This window comes from Ursus arctos, unplaced genomic scaffold (assembly GCF_023065955.2).
Source record: "Ursus arctos isolate Adak ecotype North America unplaced genomic scaffold, UrsArc2.0 scaffold_13, whole genome shotgun sequence".
NCBI classification, from domain to species: Eukaryota; Metazoa; Chordata; class Mammalia; order Carnivora; family Ursidae; genus Ursus; species Ursus arctos.
Window position 1 is genome coordinate 20,397,657 of NW_026622797.1, and position 17,676 is coordinate 20,415,332.

Sequence of the window (17,676 nt, forward strand, 5' to 3'; positions counted from 1 at the left end):
CATAGCTCATCCTAATATATTGTGACCATGCATCTGTCCCCTCCTTTACATTGTCAGTTCTTCTAGGATAAGGCTCACATCTTAATCACTCGAAATTCTCTTCAGTGCTTGCCTAGACATATATAGAAAGTACTCAATAAATGCTTAGGGAATAAGGAATAAAAGAAGGAATGCTTTCAGATTAAATACCAGGTAGGATTCCAAAATAGGGAGGAACAAAATATAACAAAGTCTCCCACATGTGATTATACTAAATTCGATATCCTAAATTACTGGATTCCAGTTAGCTCTGGATTATTTGATCTGTATACTTTGCAAATTACTAAGTAAATAATTTTTTGAGGAAAAGTTAGTTTTCTCCTATAATCTAATTATCAGAAGTATTTTTTGAAAGATTTTATTTTTAAGTAATCTCTACACCCACGATGGGGCTTAAATTTACAACCCCGAGATCAAGAGTCACATGCTCTACCCACTGAGCCAGCCAGGCACTCCTTCCTATTAACTAATTATCAGCTAGTCAATACTAAGCATTTTACTTTATTGTTGATTATTGTGGAATTACTAGCAAAAAATTTTTTTTCTCCTTAGATAAACAAGTAATAGATTTCACTGAAAAGTGTGGTATGCACTCACTCCATCTTCCCCTTTTTTTCTACATCCTAATCCATGAGGTAACTGCATAGAGCATAGTTTCAAAACTACTGGAGTCATTAGACTGAAGGGTGACTCTGTTATTACTACTGTGCATTAAATCCTTCAGAAACGTATTGGCTTAAAACAATGACAACTTATTATTCAAGATTCTTTGGATTGGCAAGTTGTCCAGCTCCCCTGCTGGTGTGACAAGAGATTACTCCTGCGGCTATGGTCATCTGTCATTTAACTGCGATTGCAAGTCCAAGATGGGTTCATTCACATGTCTAGAAATTATTGTCAGCTACTGGCTGGAATACCACAGTTTCTCTCTACGGTCTCTAAATGCCCTGTAGGCTGGACTGGGCTTCTTCGAAACCTGGTAATTAGTGTTCCCAAAGAGTAGAGTGAAAGCTGCAAGATCTCTTAAGGCATAGACTCTAGAACAGCTCTGTCCAATCAAACTTCCTGCACTGATAAAAATGCTCTAAAACCATGCTGTCTAATATGGTAACCACTGGTGGCATGCAACATTTGGTACTTGAACTATGATGAACTGAATCAAAGAACTGGATTTTAAATTTTATCTAATTGTAATTAATTTAATTTAAATATAAGTGGCCATATAGAGCTAGCTAAGAGTTACCACATCAGACAGTACAGCTCTAGAATTTGCACTTCTGCCATATTCTATTTAAAGCAAGTCACGAGGCCCAGCATAGATTCAAGAGAATAGGCAAGTATAATGCATTTCTTGGGGAAGGCAACAGCAATGATCCTCAGCATAGGGGCTGAGATACAGAGAATCATGATTCATTATTATAACAATCTGCCACACAGGATAAATGGGAAAGGGGAGGGCTGGGGGAGGCATGGGGATAGGTAATATTTTATATAAGCAGTCACAGAAGGCATCACAAAGACCGAGATATTTGAAGAAAGAGCTGAAGGAAGTGAGGAAGCCAACCATAAGAATGTCTGTCAAAAGAGCAATCTGGGCAGGAGGAACAGCACATACAAAGGTCCTGAGGGAAGTGCTCGCCTGGCTTGGCAGGCTGGCCCTGTCAGAGCTAGGTCAACAAAGGAGGAGGGTGACTGCTTCTGTAAAAATGTTTCAAATCATGAAAGTTAGAAGGAAGGAAGTCTTTGTGGCTGATAGTAACCACATACTTCTTTATACAGCAGACATCTAGCTGCCTTCCTGACTCAAGGCCCGACCATTGACCTAAGAATGCTGTGTAAAGCTTACGCATTTTCCATTCTAACAGATAGTTCAAAGACCTCAATCCCCCCCAGGCAAGCAGGTGTGAAATCAAGCTCTGGCCTATAAGCAGTAGACCAGATCAGTTGTAACAAGGAGGAAGAGACAAAATAATTTCAAAAAACTAAAATTGAAACTGTATTTTAAAAGTTGTAGGCTCCGAAGTTTTTAATACAAGGAAATATGGTCTCGGATACCTCCGAAGTCAAGAATAATAAACGGAGAGCACAATGTCTCAGGGCCATAAGAAAATGTTCACTGTCTCTCTCATCCTAAGGTGGCATAAGAGTATATGATAGAATTTTCCAACAACGATTTCCACCAAAATAAAAAACTTAAAACATATTAAATTCATATAATCTGAAGGATCCTCCAAGCACAAGAGGAGATGGTAATTAATAAACCATGATCCTAACCCTCAGAGAACTTACAGTCTAAAGACAAGAGAATGTCGGTCACAATGTGGTAAGTGCCACAAATCTTAGAGAGAAGAACAAATAGGACACGGAGGAAACAGAGAGAAGACGGAGGGAGGTGGTGAGGGCACAAGCAACAGGGTGTTGAAAAAGAAACTGGAATTAGATTACAGGTAATTAAGGGAAAAGCAATTCAAGGAACCAGAATAAACAGGTAAAGAAATTGAGTCTCCCATTGTTTTCCCTGTTAAGCAGCTTCTGCATGCTCATTTACACTAAAGGAAGCTCTGGAATGTCAGATTAGTGAAGATCTGATTTGAATATCAGAATTTAACTAGTAAAATCTCAGTGTTTTCATTCTCAACAGAATTTCTCCAAGCCCTAAGCCCCAGTTGGCAGAGCCCACCCTTCCTGTCACTTCTCTGCCCCTTTCAGTCTCAGGGTACAGTTTGGCAGCTTACTAGTATCAGTGTCAGGCAGCAGAATCCATTGCTCCTTATTCAACTTTAAATGCCTAAAGAGAGACACTCAATGATCCTCCTGCAACACCTAGGAACACTTCTCCCCACCTGCTATAATTGGGAAGGACGGGGGATTAAGGGATAAGAAGGTACAGATCTTCCTTCACTGACGATGGGGTTACAACTCCATAACCCCGCTGTAAGCTGAAAATATTGTAAGTCAAAAATGCACCGAATACACTAACCTAACCAAACATCATAGGTGAGCTTAGCCTACCTTAAACATGCTCAGAACACTTATTAGCCGACAACTGGGCAAAATCATCTAACACAAAGCCTATTTTAGAATAAAGTTGGACAGCACATGTAATTTATTAAATGCTGTACTGAAAGTGAAAAGCAGAATGGTTGCATGGAGACAGAATGGCTGTCAATAGGATTGGTCACTGACCCTCCTGATTGTGTGGTGGCCTGGGAACTGTGGCTGCCACTGCCCAGCATCAGGAGAGAGGACATCCCGCATAACATTAGCCCAGGAAAAGATCCAAGTTCAAAATCTAAGTACAGTTCCTACTGAAATCCTATGGCTTTTGCACCATCACAGAGTTGAAAAACTGTAACTCCACCACTGTTAAGTCAGGGACTGTCTGCATAAAGAAATGACTGCGGTGGCTTAAGTCTGAAAGTCTCTTGAGTCAATTGGCTGTTCATTTTCATCATGAACATGGCATTGGCTCACTGGAGTGGCTGAGTTGCTGCCAAGCAAAGAGCAGTAATATCAGTTACTCATGGGCAGGATCTTGCAAGTCACTTAATGTGAAAACAAGGTCTGAGAAAACTTGGAGGGAGGAGAGGAATCCCTGACGTCCCGTTCTGTCCTGAACTGGCAACCTGCCAAATGGCCTGAGACCAAGGGGAGGAAAAAAGCACACACGTGGGTGTGAACTAAATCCTGGTGTCATCCCCTCTTCTTTAAGTAACAACTGTCTCCTCTCCTTTCTTTAATCTAAAGCCATCATCCAAATCGTCTGTGTACCAAGTGCCAAAATTCACTGAGATACGCTTTTCCTAAAATTCTTCTAGACCATAATATTAAAATTATAGATAAAGCAGATCCTTTGGCTTCTTGCTTAAAGCCCTCCAATAGCTGCCTGTTGCACTTGGAACAAATTCTAAACTTCCTACCAAGATCTGGATCTTCCCTGCTCTCCAACTTCAACTACTAAATACCCTAATTTCTAGTCTCAATGTCTTTATTTCTGTTCCTAGAATATCCCAAGTGTTCCTTCCTCATGTCCTATGTAATCCAGAATCAAGGAAGGAGAACTCCCGAGAAACGGGAGTAGCCCATACAAAGCTGGTCTGCAAAGAAAGCAACATGGAATAACTCTGCACAGCAGAGGGGGAAGGAGTCATCTCCTTTAGCCCTTCATAGAAATCTTGACACAGTATCTGTGTGCTTTCTTAGCAATCTCACCAGCCCTCATTGGCCACAGTCAAAGAGATCCACAAGGGTGGTCCTTCCTGACCCTTGAGGGACACAGCACCAATACCACCTTCACCATTAATATAAATATCACCTGGTTCTCCAGCAGAGCCAGCCCTCCCTTCTCTGAGCCTCTCCAGCCCTTGACATCTGCTGTGCTGCAGCACTTAACCGCACATGCTACCCTGACGTCTTTGCAGACCTGACTCCTACACCAGACTGGGCTGTCTGTGAAGGCACACATCTATGCCACAGAGGGTAGAGCATGAGCTCAATGAACGTATGTATGAAAGAATAAGGAGATGTTTAAAAAACTGTTCTGTGGTATAATAAAATCGGAGATTTGCAGCCAAAAGCCTTGTATGACAGTCTAGTGCACATCGTGCAGGCACACCCTAATCCACCATGAGTCCCTGGGTTTGTCCCGAAACGTCTCTGCGTGTTGATAGCAAAATGTTTCATTCTACTAACTTCCCAGGTGAGACGGTGAATGTGAACGTACTTCAAAACTATTTAGTGTTGTAGAACAACGTTACTATTAAATGATGCTGACCTAAAGTCTTACCAACATTCTCACCTCTTTTCCAAGACAGAATTCTTCCCTCAGCCTCTATTCACCATCACTTGTGGAGGAAAGTTCTAGATGCTTTATCTACAGCTTTGGATGACCAATATCCAACCCTCCATCAGAAACAACTGAATTTAACTCTCTTAAGGGATAAATTATTTATTCTATGGAATTAAGTGGAATCATGTGATCCTCCAAAATTAAGCAAAAATGTTTGGAAATATAAAACTGGGTTGCATGTTTCTTATATCACTTAAGATTTTAGAAAACCAACATATAAATGTAATGTCTTTTTGTGAACCTATTTGTTCCAGACTCAAACAGCAAAGTAAAGCTCTGTGATGGCAAAATAGCCAGATTACATCACATACACTAATGTGATATAAATATCAAATTTCTTCAACTGATCAGTCCAACAATGTATATCTTTTTCCCAATCCTTCGACATACAACTAAGTCAAACACATTCAACCAATTCTCTCCCTTCTTTTGGAGAGAAAAACAGAATCAGACATCTGACATCCCAACACTGCTTTCTAAATTCCCATCCTGGCATGGGATACCAGCATTTTAATGCTAACAATACAAGGTTCAAGGAAAGGGGGGAAACGAGAAATCACAGGCAAGGGTGCAGTGAAACTTCACTTTCATACACTGCTACACGCGGAAAATTGGTTCAATCACTTGGGAAAGTCAGTTGGCAATATATCAAGAGTCATTACTATGTTCATATTGTGTGAAACAAGAATTTCACCTTTGAGAATATATCCTAGGAAAATGATCCAGGAAAAGCTACAAACACAGAAGTTTTCATTATAAAGTTATTTATGATTAAAAAAAATTTGAAAGCAATTTAAATTTCTAACACCTGGAAAATATTTAGGCTCACTACGGTATGGCTACACTAGGGACCATTATGTAACTTTGAAAAATTACTCTTGATAATGACTACATAGCAACATGAGGAAACAGACATGACATATATCTAAGTAAAAAAGACAGGATAAAAACTATGTACCCTATTAGAACTGTGTGAAAGATAAATATGCAAAAAGAAAACACTCATGCAAAATGAAAATGGTTGTGTTATAGTGGTAAACTTAAGGCTAATTTTTTGTTCTTTATTTTTATAAAAACTATAATGATACTATTTTCATAATTTTTAAAATTATACTTTTAAGAAAGGAATACTAAATGGACTCTAGCTCATTTATCATTGAACAAATTATTACTTTTATTTATTTTTCATTTTTTATTGAAGTGTAATTGACATACAATATCCTATTAGTATCAGGTGTACATCATAGTGATTTGATATTTTTATACATTACAAAATGACCCCCACAATAAGTCTAGTTACCATTTGTCATCATACAAAGCTATTACCATATTATTGACAATATCCCTTATGCTGTACGTTATATACTCATGACTTACTAATTTTATAACTGCGAGTTTGTACCTCTTAGTCCCCTTCACCGATTTCACCCACCCAACACCCCCTCCCCACTCTGGTAACCAACATTTTGTTTACTGTACCTATGAGTCTGTTTCTGTTTTGTTTTGTTTATTCATTTGTTTTGTTTGTTAGACTCCACAAGTGAGATCATGTAGTATTTGTCTTTCTCTGCCTAACTTATTTTGCTTAGCATAATACCCTCTAGGTCCATTCATGTTGCCCCAAACAGCAAGATTTAATTCATTTTTTATGGGTGAGTGATATTCCATCGTATCTCTACCACATCTTCTTCATCTATTAATGGTCACTTAGGTTGCTTCCATATCTTGGCTATTGTACATAAACATAGGCATGCATATATGTCTTCAAACTGACATTTTCAATGTCTTCAGATAATTACCCAGAAGTAGAATTACTAGATCATATGGTAGTTCTGGTTTTAATTTTTTGAAAAAATATGGAATGTTCCACGAATTTACATGTCCTCCTTGCACAGAGGTCCGGCCAATCTTCTGTGTATCATTCCAATTTAAGTATAGGTACTGCCGAAGCAAGCACAAATTAATAATTTTAAAGAATGGCATTATTAATAATTACAAATGTATTTTAGAAGCATAGTTTTTGTATCTATAATAACTTGAAACTTTCCCATGATGTTTTACCTCATGACCTCTCCGAAGCTAAATGTATTCTAAACATGTAACACATGACAACAGAGTTACTGAATGAGGCATTACCTGTGTTTAAGGTACTGCCTATGTCTGGGAGGAGTCTTAACCTACCAAGCTTTCAGTGTCAAATCTCTACACAAGAGAGAACCCAGCAATATTCAGTGCATAAGGGTAAAATAAGCTACATTTTAAAAGCTATCTCAACAATTAGAGATATGTCAATTCTTTCCCACTTATACAAAAATCTTTCCAAGTCCTGATCTGAATAATTTAGGTAATAAAACAGAAAGAAGGTAACCTCTTAACTGGTTATAATATTAAAACTTAGAGTATAATGGTGTTAGTTTTCTTACAACTTCAAGTATGTCATATAATTGAAATTATTTCTAGCTGGAAATACTGTTACTTGTATTTCTGCCAGCTAATCTTTATTAAAGATTCAGCTATATAAAGCAGAAATATCTTCAAAAGGGGATATTCTTTTGAACATGAATAAGTAAAAAGGGATTAAAGAGAGATAAAGAGAAAAAAAGGAACAATAGTACCTTTGGGTTATCTTTGGGTGTATTTGTTATCTTTGGGTATATTTCATTCCTTTCACATTCAACAAATATTGATTGTCTAATGTGTCAGGCACAGACAAAGAGACAACAGAAAATAAATAAGTAATTATATTAGAGGATGATTAATGTTATGGAAAAAGAAAAAAGTAGAACAGAGTAACAGAGATTAGGGGCACTGGGAAGGGGGTTTCGACTGGTATAGAGAAGTCTGGGTAGGCTTCACTGGGGAGGTGCCATAGAACAAACATTGGAACACAGTGGAGTTAATCATGTGGCTACCAGGGAAAGAGCATTCTAGGTACAGAAGACAACATGGTACTGTAACTGAAGGCATGGCTAGGGGCCAGTGTGGCTGAAACCAGACTTGACGAGAGAAAATAGTAAGAATGAGGTGAGCAAGGAGTGAGTAGGAGGTGGGTCCTACCATGTAGGGTCTTGTAGACCATTTTGAGAACAGTGGCTTTTATTCTGAATTCAATAGGAAAACATTACAGAGTTTTGAGTTTCGATTCCTCGGAATAGGAACACTCTGGCCACTGTATTAAGAATAACCGAGACTGATCATTGTAGCTCCTAATAGATGGTAAGATATAACCAGATTCTGATTCTATATTTTGAACATGGAACCAACAAGATTTTCTAACAGAGGGAATATGGTGATTATTATTTTTTATCTAAGCAAAAACAGAATTCTTTCCATTGAAATGCGGGAAGATCGGGTAGAATGATTTTGAGCTGCAAGTTCAGGAATTCAGTTTGGACTTACTAAGTTTGAGATGTCTATTAGATACCCAAGTAGAGATGACACGTAAAGAGATATACATTTGGCAGTGATTGGCATAGAGATGGCATGTAACACCTGGAGGCAATGAGTTCAGGAAGGAATAGGTACAAAGAAGTTGGCATAGGCTGGCCCCTGGTGCATCCCAATTTTAGAAGGAGGAGCAGCCAGCAGAGGTGGTTGAAAAGGAGTTACCAGGGAGGTAAGAAGAAAACCAGCACAGAGTGGTGTCCTAGAAGTCAAGTAAAGAGACAGAATAAAGCAACAGCTAGTGATAAAGCAACAGCTAGTGAGTTGACAGGAAAGGAAGGACTGAAAATAGAGCCCTGGTCACATCTCAGCTGACACTAATGCACAGAGACAGGAGAAGTTACAGTGAGGGGCATGTAAGTGAGAATAGAGGCTCAGGATGGCTTACTTGAGAAAGAGAATGCTTGCAGTAAGTTTTAAGAGGCTTCCATTATTGTAAAAGTGTTGTTTTACATATGTCAAAACATAAACATTAATGTTTTTCTTAATGTCAGCAAATCTGACCATAGAACTCACAGAACCCCTTGTTCAAACATTACTAAGAATTCCAAGATGGCGGCAGCAGAGCACTAAACCAAGTGCAGGGCCTTCTAAGAGTGGAGCCTTGTGTGATTGTAATTGCATGGGGCACACACCCACGAAGCTGGCCCTTGATGCAATGCATCTCAACGATAATGAATAGAAGTATTGCTAGTACAGCAGGCTTTCTTAGCTTCTGGTTTCAAAAAAACACTTAACTACTTATTGGAGAATATAAACAGAAAAAATAAATGATACAAACATAAGGAGAATCTGTTAGAATGTAATTTACTTTTTTCCCCAACTTGCTTTCAAAGCTAAATCAGCATATATGGATCTGAAGTCATTATAGTATGACAGCAAAAAAGGGCAGAAGAGTCATTAAATTTGATAGCACTAATAAAACTACATGAGAAAAGGGAAAGAAAACAGGCTTACTTTTCATTAGTATGCAGACAAAATTTTTTTAAAAATCTCCTTCATAGAGCTTTAAAAGTTTTGGTTAACGTCCCTAAATGAACATTTAATATATAAATTCATTTTGGTTCCACCCCATTGACATAAAAAATGATGCCTGAGTCAGATACAAGAACAAATGCTAAAACTAAGATAGGAGTCCTCCAGCGTCTCACAGTAAATAAAAGTGTACTCTTCCCTACGCTTTTCAAAATATATGCACACATAAATGTATTCTTTCATTTGGCAAATATATTCAATACCTACTATTACGAGGCACCGTATAAGGTGCTGAATTTGTATTTTTTTTTTTTTCTCTTTCAAGTAAAATTGAAAAGGGAGGTAAGCAACACCTCCTGCTATTGCATACTCCAAGTCATGCCAGGACTCATTTGCAGGATTTTCCCTCCAGGAGTTTTGATAACAGTCTTAACTGCATTCTTATTTTGAGATCTCTTTTTAGCTCAAAGGCTCCTCACTCTGTGAAGACTTACTTGAGCCTCCCAAGTACAGAGAGTCATGGTTCATCTGTGCCCCCCTGGCCGTGTGCTCATGCTCCCATTACCGTGTTTTTGGTACCCAGTGTAGTGACTTTCTTCAAGCCTGTCTCTGCTGCTAGATGGTGAAATCCGTGACAGCAAAATTAGTCTTCTAAAGTGATACATGCCCAGTGCCTAGCAAAGTATGTGGTGAATCTCAGCAGCAACACAGAAGTTTGTTGAATGAATACATAAACTGGCAGATAAATGAAACTGGGCTAAATATGTCCAGAGGCAGTTCATTGGAAATGGGCTGTTATATTAAGGGGGTGGACTGTAACTGCTTGGTCTCCCCTACCTCTCCTTCCTGCTACATTTGTGGTCCACTCTCAATTTCACCACCAGACAGTGCCAGCTATTAGTGCTGCCTTGCCTTTCCCTCTAAACTTGGGTGATCCACAGCCCTTTGGGGTAAAGTCCCAATGACACCTGTTGGGCATAGGAGATAAATCAGCCACAGACAACTAAATGGAGTGTGGCCCACAGATGTAGCCTCACTTCTAGAACTGCTGCTTTGGAAAGAAATACAAGTAATAGCTTTCCACACAGTCCTTAGTAGGCTATGCATTTAATAAGAAGGAAGTCAAAGAAGGTGCCAAAGGCTAGAGGGGGAACTTGGAAATTAATTTAATCAATTTTGGAAAGAAAAGGTCAATCTCCCATATTTGGTAACTTCATCACACAGCAAGACCTTGAAGTTACAGATTTGCAGGTAGAGTCTCAGATTACTTTAGTAGGGAGAACGATCGCACGCACACACAGCCTCAATTTCATGGTGGCATGTTGCTGATTTAAAGACAATGTTTGAATTTGTTACTTTAGTAAGCAAGTTTGCAAATGTATTTCAGCAAGTCAGTTTCAGACCCAAATGTCCTGACTCTTATATAATGAGGTTTGAACAGGGGAATTAAATTGAGTTAAATAAAGGACAGAGGGGCCCTGAGGGAAAGGACCTAAACCTACAAAAAAATTATACCAGAATCATACACTTTCAATTATTTTTGGTGATTTTCTTTGCTAAAATCAAACACGCATTCTGTTGGAGAAAGGGAGGCATGGCTCTGACAACTGCCCCCACGTAACTGAGAATTTACATTGTGTAGAAAATGAAGTCTTGAGTGAACAGCAAACACTGCATGTGCAACTTTATCCAGTGTTAAAGTATGTGACTGAAATAAATCCCTAACATTAGAAATGAATGCAACGTGCATTGTAGGTACTTTCTAACTGTTGACTGAATAATAATCTCACATTCTTGAAAGTGAAGCTGACTTAAAGATGATACGAAAAATTTAGGTCATTAGATGGAAAAATTCAACTATATCCATTTATTCTAAAAATCGCTAAAAACACGAAATATTTTTTTAAAAAAACACTGTATGTTTTAAAGTAGTAATTTATTTTGATATTTGAGGATATTAAATATGTACCCACATGAGAATAAAACAATACGATCGTGTTGTTTACAAACTGATTGGAAGGTGACTCTGTCTAATTTTATAAGGTAATCCTAGATAGTGATGGGGGACTACTTCCACAGGGCAGTATGAGATGGTAAATACTAGGTATTAATATGCCTTTATTTAATTAAGACAACTCATATAGCCTAGACAGTTTTAAACAAGACAAAAATGATTAAAACTATCAAGATAGACTCCCAGCAGTTACAGGAGGAGAAATGCACCACTCTTTACCGTGTGCCAGGCCCAGGGCCAAACGCCTGTCAGAGCCCTTTGACGTAGTATTAATTTTTATTATTATTTAATGAGTCTTCCTATGTGTGTGTGCTATTAAAGCATTGAACGAGTATTTATTATTATTGTTGCTGAAAACCTATCAATGTTCTGAGTCACTGGTTAAAATATCCAGCTTATCCAAAGTATAAGCATTTAATTATGGGTCCAAAATGCATTGATGTTTTATAATATCAGTTCCTGGGACTTTTTTTTTTTTTTTCAGAATAAAAGAATGCCAATCTGTGAGTCACTCACTTCAATGTGTCAGAGAGATTCTAAGCAGAGGCTGCTAGGGGGCTTCTGCTTGCTCAGCACCCAGGACTGGGACCCCCAGTACCATCAACCCTACTAACCACTTTGCTTTTCTGCTTTGTTTCTGGTCTGTGGAATGCCTGCCGTGGTCTGGAGCCCAACTTTGCCATGTTTGGTTTCCTAGGTTTTTTGTTGTTGTTATTACATTTTATCTATAATTGCTGGGTGGTTAAGCAGACAAGGTGATCTGAAGCATGACCTTACAGTACCATTCTAACTAAAAGTCTCAGAGTCATCCCCAAAACATTTAAATATGTAATATTCCATCTGGATACAGCCACAAGCATGGAGCTTCTATGAACAGAAATTATTAAAAGGTGTCACTGAGGTATAGAGGCTGTGCCTTATTACCCTTTGTATATTTAACATTGTCTTCTACGCATAAGAATGCATTCAGTGAATAGTGTGGGTGGGTGGGGGGTGACTAGCCCTGCCATTATTGAAGAATGGTTATGAGACAGTGTCATTAAGTCACTGACGCACATATAAAGATCTAGAATACAGAAATATAGGTAGGAACCATGGGGTGCCTGGGTGGTTCAGTCGTTAAGTGTCTGCCTTCGGCTCAGGGCGTGATCCCAGAGTCCTGGGATCAAGCCCCACAACAGGCTCCCTGCTCTGCTGTGAGCCTGCTTCTTCCTCCCACACTCCCCCTGCTTGTGTTCCCTCTCTCCTGGGTGTCTCTCTCTCTGTCAAATAAATAAATAAAAATCTTAAAAAAAAAAAAAAAAGAAATATAGGTAGGAACCAGAAGACTTTGAGAGTATGTGAGTTCCCCAAAACCAAACTCCTAGTATCCGAGGAGCCTGCACACATGAATCTGAGATACCAGAGTCTCTAACCACCGTCATCTGTGACCGTGAAAGCAGACTGGACCCAGGATAAGGTCACGCAAATGCAAATGTAAGATCAGATATAGTAATTCTGCTTCTTTGCTTATAGATTATGGTAACATTCAAATATTGCTTCTAAAGGTAATCAGATTCATGGTTAAACATTTATCATTTGCCTAGAAACCTTTGATAAGTTAACTGAAGCAGTGTATATAGACATGTCTTATGAGCTTGGCCTTTCCATGGTAAGCTGTTTTCTTTGATTAAGAACAAGAAATAAATCATCTCGCCATCTCTAGACTCCTATCTTATCCCACATAAAGCCTCAAAATTGTTGTTCTAATGACTTCATCCCATTTCCTGAGTAGTCTAAATTATCTCTGAAGCCACCAATAGGCAAAAATAGTAAATGTATGTTATGACATCAAAACTTGTGGTTGCCCAAACATCATGAATCTGAGGAAAAATTAAAAATTTGGACACAGGACAACTAAATGAAAAACACACTAGAAAATATAGGTCCTAGTTGAAATTAGGACTCCAACAGTCATTGCTTGTTGAGCACTCACTAAATGTACTATGCTAAGTGCTTTCTATATCCTGATGGTGGGAAACAGGACTGAAGAGATGGGACAGCGCACTCCAGAGCCTCGATCACAGCTAGTGAGTGGAGGAGGGGAGCTCTGAAACCATGTCTGCCTGAGCCCAGGTGAAGTTCACTAACTAACTTTGTATGGAAAGTCCCAACAGAAGATACCTCAGAATAGAGGGTAATATGCCACTATCCAGAGGGGAAGAGCCAAAAAAATTTCAGTCAACTTCCTAAGGTGCTGAGGATAGAGGTTGGTCAGATGTCTACTTAGAATGATCTTATTCAAATTCTTCCCATAACTCTTTGACATCAGAGTTAGACATCCCTGGAAGCAGCTTTTAAGTCACAGAGCGGTTTTCCAGCACACAGTAACCCCACGTCCACCTAAGGTACTGAGACCTCACTTTATGTTTTACTTTGTATATAATGTCACTGGAAATGCTGATGTAAAACTTAAGTGCTAATTTGTGTGGTTTTTAATGCATCTTGTGAATGTCTACTCGTCTTGACCACAACAGGAAGTCATGTGGTACTCCTTTTAAAGCTGATCTTTAAAAGCGTTGTGTAAAATGACACTCAAGACTTGCATTTATGAGATCATATCTCCTAGAATAGTAAAGAAATCAGTGTTAAATTTCTTTGTCTCAGTTAAAAAAAAAAAATCCATCTGGGAATCACTAGACATTCTAATTTAGTATCAAGAGATTAGGTCCCATTAGTTTGACATAGTACTGTGTTGTTCAAAATAAACTAATTTAGGGGCGCCTGGGTAGCGCAGTGGTTAAGCATCTGCCTTCGGCTCAGGGCGTGATCCCAGCGTTCTGGGTTCGAGCCCCACATCAGGCTCCTCCACTAAGAGCCTGCTTCTTCCTCTCCCACTCCCCCTGCCTGTGTTCTCTCTCTCGCTGGCTGTCTCTCTCTGTCAAATAAATAAACAAAATCTTAAAAATAAATAAATAAATAAATAAATAAATAAATAAATAAAGTAATTTAGACAGCTATCTGCGAGAAGAGAGAGTAAGACAGAAATCAAATATAAGGTCCCACTTTTTCTATGGGGAAACTTTAAGAAGCAAAATAACTTGCCTACTATTAGTATCAAGCCATTTAAGGGTTGATTTTGGTTGATTCTAACCATGTACTTTTAAGATCTAAAGCAAGAGTTCTTTAAAATGAAAGAGATCTTTTAAACTTTATTTTGACAATTAAAGACCAAAAATGGCAAGAAGTTAGAAAAAAATAGTTTATAATAACAGACAAAACTAAAAGGCATCTAAAATTAATGTTAAACATACCTGTCAAAAAACAGTTTAAAGATTATTTTGTTCTGTTCAAAGCTACATCATCATGTTATAATTGAAAAGAGTTAAAGGATCTCTTAAATAGAAAAGATCAGAAATAAAAGTGTACAAGAACTGATAGCAGGCTTGAGTTATCACAAAGGGACTGAAGTTGGAGGTCAGAGAAATGGATAGTTGGGCAGACAACCAGAGATTTGGGACAGCAGTGTGCAGTGCACAGCTCAGCCACAATTCCTGTTGGAAATGATTTCTAATAACACAGGGAAGAAACAGGGACTGTAAGTTTGAGAAGGGCAGGCACAGGCTCTCCCCTGACTGTGAGTGCTGTGCACGCAGGGACTGTGTCTGTTCTATGTATCCATGTCTCTCTGGTGTCCTAGAAACTGCCAGACACGTGGGCAAATGATAAGGATTTGTTGGAAGTGAGAAAGGAAGGAAGGGATGAAAACTCAGATTTCATCAAAACACACCATGGCTCTCATTTTCTTCCACTATCAATAAGGGGATTGGACTAACCTATTTCTTGGGCCTCTTTCAGTTTTAATCATTGATAATTCTAATTCTAAATAAGATTGTTTTCCTGATGAAAAGACATCTCCAAGGACACAGGAAAGAAAAAGCTATCCTGAAATAGAGTAACCACATGAACACCCAAAGGGATTTTAAATTTAAGAAAAGATCATGGATAATTTACAGAATTATATTTAAGTTAGAACATTGGCAAGGCTGAGGTTCAGCTACAGTAAGGCTATTCAATGATTATGGCTGGCAAAGTTTCATAAGATAGGTAAATAATTACAAGTAGGGGCCATGTCTTTAAATATTGCCCTAATAGTACCGATGTATAGCGATTTGCCCTCACTCCAATAATTTATAGTGATTAGAAACATTATACTTGACAGTTGGGAAAGAAGGTTGCTTTTGACAAAATGTGACTGCATTTGGAAATAAGGTCTTTAAAGAAGTAATTAAATTAAAATGAGGTCATTAGGGTGGGCCCTAATCCACTATGACTGGTGTCCTTTTAAAAAAGAGGGTATTTTGAGCAGTTTTAAAAGACATACTCACAGAGGGAAGGCCATCTGAAGACACAGGGAAAAGATGGCCATCCACAAGACAAGGAGAGAGGCCTCAGAAATAAATCAACCCTGCATACGCCTTGATCTCGGACTTCCAGCCTCCAGAATTGTGAGAAGATTAATTTCTTTTATGTCACTCAATCTATGGTGTTCTGTTATGGTGGCCCTCGCAAAGTGATACACACCTCCACAAACTTTACTTGGATATCTCTTCCATAATTTATTTCTGGCATAAGAGGCTGCTCAGTTCTCAGAGTTAAAAATGAAGCTCATGTCAAAACATTAATAATAGATGATAGTAAGAAAGCCTGTAGTTTAAGATCATTGATAAATTGGAAGGCAAACTATGACAGATCACAATAAAGTATCATATTCCAGAACCTACGATCAATATGAAAGTCCACAAAGGATTATTTCCAGTGAGGGTATAAGAATGAGGGGAGAAGCCACCAGGCCCCAAATTCGATCAGTGCTATTCATATAAACTTTCTAATATAAAACTTGAAGTACAGACCATTAAATGGAAACTCCCGATAAGTCCTACTTACTGATAAAGAACATCCCTCAACAGTAGTCTGGATTATGTACAACATGCTAAGTCATAAAGACGTAATAGTAACCCAAGAAAAATCCAGTAGCCGGCACTAAGAAATTTAGAAAGCAGTGCTAAACTGTATCCAATTTACACTATTCTTCTCCCCCATGCCCAACCAAGGGTGTAAGACTCAAAAGATAAAAGGAATGTGAAAACATCATTTTTCCATACCACACCAATCCCAACCTATCCCACAATCACCCTTCTTTCTCCTAATCATCACTTTGCTATCAGGCTCTCTCTCCTGGTCTTGGTGATTCTGCTGTCCCTGTAGATGACCGTGCAGCTAACTGCCTCTCACCTCCTTACCTATCCCTCCCAAAGGACCGTGTTCTCCACCCTACCCGTGCAACTCTCTCCCGCAAAAAGACACCAGAGATTGTCACTGACAATAAATGCCCCCTCTAACTCCCCCTCTCCGACTACAACCAGCTTTCTTTACAGTTTCTGCCCCTCCCCGTGTCCCCAATTTGAATGATTTCTCAGCTCCCCCTGCCGTGTCCCATTCATTGACTTCTAACATCACTTTACTGTCCCTCATCGCTCTGATATCCTCACATCTCCCTTTCCCCGGTCTTGATTCCATGTGTGATCATTACCATAGCTCTTTTGTATTTCTGTAACCCCCTTGCCCCTCTCTTCCTCCATCACATGTGCTTGGTTTAATTCAACTTTTCAATTCGCTCCTTACCTTCGGTGAGGCAACTCAACATGGGCAAAGGAAAACATTCACATTGGCTGTTCTCACTTTAAATTCATGAACACTGACCTCATGGGGGCCCTTCCTAATGCCCTGTGGTCTTCTTGTACATTCCTAATTTAACTCACCCACTTCTAGACTACATTTTCTGCCTCCTCTCTCCCCAAACCTCCACATCATCTTCCTTCTTCTCGTATGCAGTTGATGACCTAGCCCCTTATTTCATTGAGAAAACAGAGGCAACCAAAAGAGGACATCTAAATGTTCCCCCACACAAATCTACAAACCTACCTTTTGTTCGACTGGATGAATTCTTCGCCCTCCTACCCGAGACCAACTACTGTACTTATACCCTGGATCTCATCCCATCCCTAGCTGGTAATCTCTCTTCTGCATCATTAATTTTTCCCACTATACAAGATCATTCCCATCAGCATAGAAACATGTAGAATTTGTCCTCATCCTCATAAAGTCATTACTTGACCCCACATTCTCCCTCCAGGCACTGCCCCATTTGCTTGGCCCAAAAACCTTGGATTCCTGCCACTATAAGCCCTTCTCTTTCTCTTACATTCCATATTTCCAACCCATGAGCACATCCTGTTGCTTCTTCCCAAATATATTCAGAAACCAGTTACTTCTACCTCTCCCTTTACACCTTTGTTCAAGTCATCACCATCCC

At 38.9% G+C, this 17,676-nt stretch overlaps 1 protein-coding gene and 1 non-coding gene across 14 annotated transcripts in view; both read right to left on the bottom strand.

Annotated features, from left to right (window-relative positions):
- UTRN (utrophin) overlaps positions 1 to 17,676 on the bottom strand; it is a 539,750-nt gene that overhangs the window by 112,407 nt on the left and 409,667 nt on the right. The window lies entirely within an intron of this gene.
- On the bottom strand, positions 6,739 to 6,845 carry LOC113259697 (U6 spliceosomal RNA). Its single transcript, XR_003317674.1, has one exon. It is a non-coding gene; the product is annotated as a U6 spliceosomal RNA (small nuclear RNA).